The sequence below is a fragment of the Coffea arabica genome, chromosome 6c, assembly GCF_036785885.1.
Source record: "Coffea arabica cultivar ET-39 chromosome 6c, Coffea Arabica ET-39 HiFi, whole genome shotgun sequence".
In the NCBI taxonomy this organism is placed as follows: domain Eukaryota; kingdom Viridiplantae; phylum Streptophyta; class Magnoliopsida; order Gentianales; family Rubiaceae; genus Coffea; species Coffea arabica.
Window position 1 is genome coordinate 55337934 of NC_092320.1, and position 8825 is coordinate 55346758.

Genomic DNA, 8825 nt, shown 5'->3' on the forward strand with positions numbered 1-8825 from the left:
TGTGTGAAATTGGCCGAGTGAAATTGGGGGCATTGAGAAAAAAAGTGGCCCCTATCTTGTCTGTGCAATCTAGATCGTAGAACGAGTCCATGAGATTGGTATTGGCAACCATGACAGTTCACTTTCTCTTTGCCTAACTGTTATAACAGATCTGAGCCTCATTTTTTCTCCTAATTTCTTGCCCACTTGAATCAACTCATCACGCAGCATTAGGATACGTTGCCATCTTCTGCCTTTTGTGGGTGCATTTGTGAAAATTCTTGGAGTTGTGATAAGAAAATATTGAATTGTATAATATACTATCATTTACTCAATTTTTTTTTGCTAACAACCCAGATCACTACTATAGCTATTATTTTGGTGTCCCATGTTTACTTCAATATTCAAACCCCCATTCTAAACTAGCGATTTGGTTATTTTTCTTGCTTCCCGTAATTTGTTGAAAGAAATGTTACTCGCTTTTGTACTATGTCTTTGTGAATAAATTTGGAGGCATCAATTGTATTGGATAATTTGGTTTTCGCCATTTAACTTAGTCTTGTTTAGTGCTCTACCTATTCTTTTGGCATGGATTCCATGATATCAGAAAAAAATAGCAAAAGCAATTCACTTTCTTCCATCCTTTTTGTTTCTTGAGTGAAATTTTTTCCAAGATAATTATTTTTTTCAAGATAATTGTTTGAAGGGACATTTGGGTTTCTTGAGTTTTACTTGCAAAAAGCTCTTAAACTTTATGACAATAGTTAAAAATTGATGTCAAAACAATTCACCGGGTTCTTAATTAACCCATCTTTACAGAACTTGCATATTCCTTATCAATGTTCTGATTTTCCCTACATGAAATTCTTATTTGTGAGTTTATGAAGTTTTATACCATGGATTATGTTGCACACGTCTAGTGGATGAATGCTGTAAATTTGCGTTTTGTATTAGGGCGGTAAAAAAGTCGAAGGTGATTGAAACACTAAGCTATTCAAGCTTGGAAACTGAACATTCAAATTTATTGAAACCCATTGGGTTCCTAGGAATTTTGGTTTTTTCAAACTGCAATTATCAGTTTTACGGTTGAAATTGTCAGATTCTTGCTTGAGTTAGCAATCCACACACTTACATTCTAATTTCACACAATATACAAATCCCAATATGAGTTATCAATGCATTAAAAGTTGTAGATTTAAGATGAAAAATTGTGGATTTAGCCAATATAACATCTAATGCTTCTAGTTTGCTATCTTAGCTACAAAGGTTGGATCCATAATGCCATTACCTGGCAAACCAAACCAATAACTTGATTTGAAGATGAGAAATCTAAGGTGCTCATTTACGATCAAAATTTCACTCAAAGGAGAAAAAAAAAAGGAATGGTAATGGGTGCTGATTTTTGGTAATGATTAACAATATACTACAATTATTGTTTTTCTTATACGATAGGATGGGAAAATTGGAATATGCATGTCACATTATTGGTATCCAAGTTAATTTTCTGATTGGCTCAAAATAAATGGCCGGATTAATATAATTCCATTTACTAATACACGCCTGTTTTTCTAGTGTAAGTGGGAGGATTCGAACCCTAGATCTCTCACTTATACTCCCTCTTTCCGAACCACCATTTAATTCATCTCTCCCCCTATACTAATACAAACCTTATGTATTGAGATTGTAACAACAAATTGTTATTGTTACTTTTATGAGATAATTTCAAAAACCTCTCCTAAGCTAAGGAAAGGAGTTGCGCATCTACCGCCTATTTGTTGTTGTCGGAAGTCCATCAACTACTGTCAACCATGTCGTGACTTGGAGGTTCATCACTGCAATTAGCAAGTGGTAATTTTTCTGAGCCCTTGCTACTGCCCTACACTATTTAAATTAAGAGATAGATTTTCATGGAATATTGTCCTGGAGAGTTTATGGTGTATATATATGTACCTTTTCTTGGTTTTTTTCATTTTCTTCTGTATCTTTTTATATGAACAAACTTGGTAGGTTTAGAAGCCATTTCACATCATTTAGCAGACAGGGTTGCCTCATTTTTTTATGTAAATAATGGTGCAGGTAGATTTTTCAAATTGAACAACCAAACATTCTTCTGAAGAAAATCTATAGTTGATCTTTAAAAGCCATAAAAAAGCAGTAAACAATGTCTTGATGCTTTAAGAACATGCAAGCACTATTACTTTTAGAAGTAGACTGCTTCAATATCTGAATAAAAGGAAGGATAACAAATGTTTCACAAGGTAGCTTTCATAATCCATACATGCTTGGATTAGTTGGCAAAGAGTTTTACCCATTTATAGGGGAGGTTCTATCAAAATTTTTCAAAATCCTTTGGATTGGTTGGCTGCAAATTATTGTAGTTTCACATTCTGCTATATGCATGATATAATTAATATAGCTTTTTCTTCGACTAGCTAAGAAATGGTAATTATTCATAGTGCATTGATACCTAAAAGATTTTGGACTTGTTCATAAAGAGTTTTAGCTGATTTTTAGGGGAGACGTTGCTGAAATTATTTAAAGAGAGTCCAAACCCAACAATTGTTTGGACTTTTATACTACTAATTCTAATTTATTTTTTCCAAAATTGAGATTCATTTCGCACAAATGTCTGTAGAAAGATCTCTACAAGTGTCTCTTTATTGGTAAGGTAAAATATATTACAAGGATGTATCAATTTGTTATTTGCCTTATACCTCCAACGTTCACATTGCGGCATAGAATTGGATATGAGGAGTTGGTTGATAGAATTTATCAATATATGGGAGTCGATAAGAAGATGTTCAAGTTGAATTTATTTCTATGTCAACCGTGTGACTGTACCTCTTATAATAGCTCCGCAGTGGTTGATGATGAAACTTTGGAGACAATATACTATGTATAAAATAAAATAGTTCCATACATAGCAGAACTGTATATTAAAAAGGAGGAAATTTTTCAAAATACTCGAGTTAGTAGCATATTTATTCCACTAACTAACAATGTTGGTCCAATGATGTTGTTTATCCATGCATGCATGGATCCAACAAGGTTGCAATCCCATTCTAGTATCCTAGTGCCAAAGACAGCATCAGCATCCCAATATACACATGAAGATTTGTCTAGGGACTCATCAAAACCAATGATCACATTAGGGTCCAGACGTGATGTTGAATATGTTTATCGTCTTGACTCGATTCTAAGTCTTAGATATTCGGGATTGCCATATCATTTGTCTTCTTATGACTTAGAGTCCACCCTAGGTTCAAGTCATCTTAGAACAATTGTAGATAATGTGTATGCCAGTAGATATGACAAGCTTGCTGCTTCAAAGAGAGACGATGATCCAGAGCATGATGTAGAAGATGTAAAAGAATCTGAATCGATAGATGTGTACTATAGTGACTCAGATGATGAGCATGAAGCTTGTGACTTCCACCAGGACCTCGAAAGCCAATAGCCTTTTAATGACGATATAAATGCGAATACTGAGCGAGGGGATCGTAGGTCAAACAATGCTTATGATAGCCTCTCATATGTTCCAAGGGAATTTGCATTCTTCTCTAAGTTTGGAAGCATAGATGATGATGACCTTATTGATGAAGGTGACATTGAACTCATTATGACATTCAGTGAGGAGAATAATAATTTTCGCCTACATATGAGATTTGAAAGCAAGCAACAATTCAGCAGGGCTATTAGAATGTGATCTATCAATCATAATAGGGAGTTCAAGATTGTTGAGAGTAAAAGTAACACATAGGTTGCCAAATGCAAGTTTGCATTTGACAGGAGCACTACCACTGCAAACACCCCATCATATCCGGCATGCGACTGTTGTGTCAAGGCAGTGAAAAAGAAGACTCATGGGTTGTGGCAAAATGGATCAACGACTACAATTGTCTAAATGATTTGATGAATAATACCAATACAGGCCTTATTTTCTTTAGTGACTGCGAGATAATCTATAGCATTGAAAATGATCCTATATTTAAAGTCAAGAACATAATAAGTCTGCTAAGTAAAGTTTGAAGGTGGATATTTCTCACAAAAAAATTCAGTGGACCAGACGTGAAGCTATTGAACCTGTATTTGAGTCTTAGGAGGCTAATTTTGCTAAACTACCAAAGTAACTTGATGCACTTGTGCTGTCCAATTCTCGAACTATGGTCAAGTGGTTGCATCATTCGAAAAGTACAGATCGAGTAAAGACATTTAAATTTGTATCTTGAACTTTTGAATCGGTTATTGATGTCTTTTACATATGTAGGTCGGCTATATGTGTTGATAGCACTTATTTGCATGACCAATACAAAAGTAAACTACTTGTTGCAGTTACGCAAGATGTCAACAATAAGATAATTTTAATTACGTATGCCATTATTGATGAGGAGACTATTTCCAGTTGGTCATAGTTCATGAAACAATTTAGATACTATGTGACCCGTGATCGTTATCCTATTTGTGTTATTTTCAATTGCCATAATGGTATTATCCATGCCATGACACAATTTCACTATTGGAAGGAACATTTGGCCTTTCATAGGTTTTATCTACAACATGTTAGGAGCAACTTAATGACACACTTCAAAGATTTGCACTTTAAAAAGTTGTGTTGGGTAATAGAAAAGCTAAACAATTACACAAGTGGCGGGGGTTCAAACAGGAACTAAGGAGCATGTTTCTAGATGCATTGACTTATTTGTGTGACATTAAATCTGAAAAGTGGTGCCTAACATATGACGGTGATCATTGTTGGAGTATTTTTATAACCAACATATCTAAAAGTTATAATAATATATTTAGAAGAACACGCCATTTGTCAGTTCGGACTTGTATTGATATAACATTTCATTGAACGGTTGAGTTTTTTGAAACGATGAGAGAGAATGCTAGATATTGCCGTAATCCTTTTCCTCTAAAGATATGGCAGCGATTTAAGAATTTTGATCAGAAAATGAAACTCCACAAGGTTGTGGAGTTCGATGGCTCATCAGGGGTGTATAAAGTTGTGACAGATCGACGTATAGATGGCAAAAGGAGTAATACACAAACAGTCAAATATTTTGATAAGATATACTCCTGTGGCAAGTGGCAGTAGTACATGCTTCCTTGTTCACACGTGATGGTAGTGTGCATGTATAAAGGGGACAATCCGAGGTTGCTTGTGGATCTCCAATTTATAAAAAGACGGTGATGTGTGCAATATTCAAAAAGATTTAATCCTTTACCGCATTCAGATACTTGGCTCCATCCTGAATATGAGTTACAAACAGATAGAAGTAAATATATTGCATGTCGGGTAGGATGGGTACGAGTTGAAAAAAATTAAAATGAGATGGATGAGAGAGACCCAAAAGAACCAAGAAGATGTGTAAATTGTCATCAATGAAGTCACAGCATAAGAAACTATTCGAATTATAAATCTTGAATGAAATAATTTAGAGATAGGACCCATATAATCCTATTAGAATGCATTAAGGAGCAACTATTTTTTGTAATTGTATAATTTATTGATAAATTATCAAGTTACTATTTTTTTTCCTTTGAAGGGGTCTTAGTTCTTAAATTATTTAGCATGGGTTCCCAAACTCCTATTTTGGGTATTTGTCTCTGCAGTCTTATATATTAGTCCGTCCTATTTAATATTTTGTACTTGTAAGTAGATTTATGAGTGCATGGAATAGCGAATTTTGTATTATTGTATTTATCCTTACACATATTCTCATCATTATGGCCGATATTCCAATACATCGAGATCTGCATCTAGGGCCATAAGTGCATGATGTAATCTCGGCAGGAACTGTACATTTGGCACATTCTATATTTCATGGGCATATTTTGGGTGATTAGCTCAATATCAGACGATGTGATAAAGGTTTTTGAAATCATACATCTATCCCTGAACGGGTTCGTTATTATATTTGATTGGTAGGATTTGAAGGGGTATTTGAGTGTGGATATATGATGATTGATCATATTTTGATCACCAATTTGGTAGAGTGATGACGGTCCGAGACTCAAACCTTTCATCTACCTGTTGGAAAGGCTACGATGACTTTATAGGATGTAGAGGTCTTTTGGGGACTACACATTAATGGGCCTCCAGTTACAGGGATAGATACATCTTATAATGTCCAGGAGTGGGGAGTCTTAAGTGACGATCTTATCGATTTTTCTCCTCAAGTGACGATCTTATCGATTTTTCTCCTGTACCGTTAGACTTTGATGGATAAAGGCTAAAATTGGGGTATTTATCCAGAACACTAGGAATAGAGCTGCCGGCCGATGTTTTCGATGTCGAATGTAGCCAGTGGGCATACATCTACCTCCTACTGATATTAGGTGGCAACTTATTATCTTATAAGTTTGGAAATAAAGTTCTGCTAATATATCTTCCCTTATTTCGGGAATTGGAAACTATTGGGCAATACAGTTGGGATATTGCGATTTTGGCCACCCTTTATCGATCCCTGTGTACTACCATATCTCTCTCTAGATTGACTATTGCAGGCCCCTTAGTTTTGTTATAGGTATTTTATACTCAATAAAATTCAGTTGTTTTAACTATTATATTATTACAATTGCATAATGATTTGAGTTTTTTTTATAGTTATAGGCGCAAGAACATATACCCACTATGTGCCTTGATCTAGTGCAGCTATTGGAGTACTATTCTGGTACATATGGAGCTTGATGCGCATATATCTTTTACAATTGAGATCATAGTTTGTAATTCAAACAACAATTATTTGTTCTAATTAATTGTTTTCTCATTTATTCTATGTAGGTGAAGTGTTGAGTTTGATCTACACATGGTTGCATCACATATCATATCAGTATTTTGAGATCAATTGACAGGCCTACTTCCTTAAGAGGTATTGCAATTATGCCAAGATGTTGAACGTTTGACACTTTACCTTTTATACTAAGCAAGGTAATCAAATATGGAAAGTTGTTCTAATAATCTTATGGTATTTGATGCTTATAAAATTGGATTTGTTGACAAAAAGTTTTCCCCCAATATAAGGGAGATTTTGCCAAAATTTTTTCAAAAAAATTGCAAAATATTTGAAATTTGCTAAAGATTTGTTATCTTTATTTCATTTGACATAGTTGAATGGCGCATATGGTAATTTGTCTATGGAGACCAATTCAAGTTATGAATCAGTGCATATTCATTTATCTTTTTTTACAGTTCATATGGTAGCTATATTCGGAAGATGTTCTCACTTCTTTGCTTGAGTATTGTACTGCAGGTCATGATATTTGGAGGTCTGTCACATATTTCATATGTTGGAAAGTTGCTGAGACGCATCTTCCTCATTAGGTTATGTTGCAGTTGGGTTTTATCAGCCCTTGCCTGATCTTATATTTATAGAAAATCAAGAAACCCTACATGCTCTAGATCGTCGTGGTAATGGAAATCAAGATTGGATAACCACGCATAGAGCATATATTGATGTTTGGACTAATCGACGTGTGCATGTACAAGATGGCACTGTAGTTGAAAATTCTACATATTCATCAGATGATTATCATCAATGGTATCAAAAGCAGAAGTGCTTTATATTTCAAACCCAATTAGGTATCCCGCTTTCTCGAAGGGCTTTCAGGGTGATAACATTCGAGCACAATATCTTGTAAGTTCAAGTCTAACCACTGTTCTTGACATGCATGTTCATTGAAATAATTTTTTAAGGGTTGATGTTATTAATTCTTATTTATTCCAATTTTTACTCTTTAAATGGATGTTATGTCTCGCATATATTACATGGTTCAGGATTCTTTGATACATAGTAATGAACAACACAAGAATTGTAACAGCCCCACCTTCCCCTAAGCCGAACCAAAGCGGTTAGCGGACTGCCTGCCCAACTCTCGCCAGGACTCACGGTGCAGTATAAAGCGATCTATCACGTTCTGAAACTTATAATGCGAGCAAACAAGGCAAGAGGGCAAAATAACCCAAAATAAAAGAAATGAAATCCAGAGTCGGCCATGAATAGTAACCGACCCGTCCGAAACCCAACCAAACATCGAAATACATATATAACATAACATTAACCATTTACAAGCCACAATACAAAAGTGAAAACGGCCCTAATGATACATTTAGGGTCCCATTTTATATACAATACAAAAGAGGCATTCATTTAGTTCATTCGGCAACCATTTAACAAAATTCATTCCAAAAGTGTCATATTCCTGTAAGGAAAACAAAAGAAACAGGGTGAGCTAAATGCCCAGTGAGAATACAACCACCATAGCAACTAAGATCACATAAGCATAACCGTTCAGTTCAAGTATGCAAATAAGAAGTAAATCAAATCAGTGAAAGGATACGGACGGCTCTCAAGAGCCCATTTCCACGCTTATTTCTTGATCCAACCCCATTGACCCTCCGTCAATGTTCTCTCAAGAGCCCATTTCCACGCTTATTTCTTGATCCAACCTCATTGACCCTCCGTCAATGTTAAAAGTAACCATCCGTAGACATCACTTACATCCAACCGTCCAACTATCATACCCCAACCGGGCCCGCACTCCATTCAGTCATTTTGGTAATACTCGAGTATACCGGAACCAAGAGTCTCATTACTACAAGATTCCCCAGTACAGTCCCCGTGGCACGTCAATATTCACGACCAAACCCTCGCCGGCTCGATCCAATTGACTACCTACGGGGTTGAGCTCAGTAATACAGTAAGGCCGTTGGATATTCATCCAAACGACATCAAATCAGTTTTCCATGACAGTAATTCAATGTCTCATATAGCATGTGCAGTATTTCAGTAAAATAGTAAGCAGTCATGAATGAAATCACAAGGGGGTGAGGGCGGTCAAGT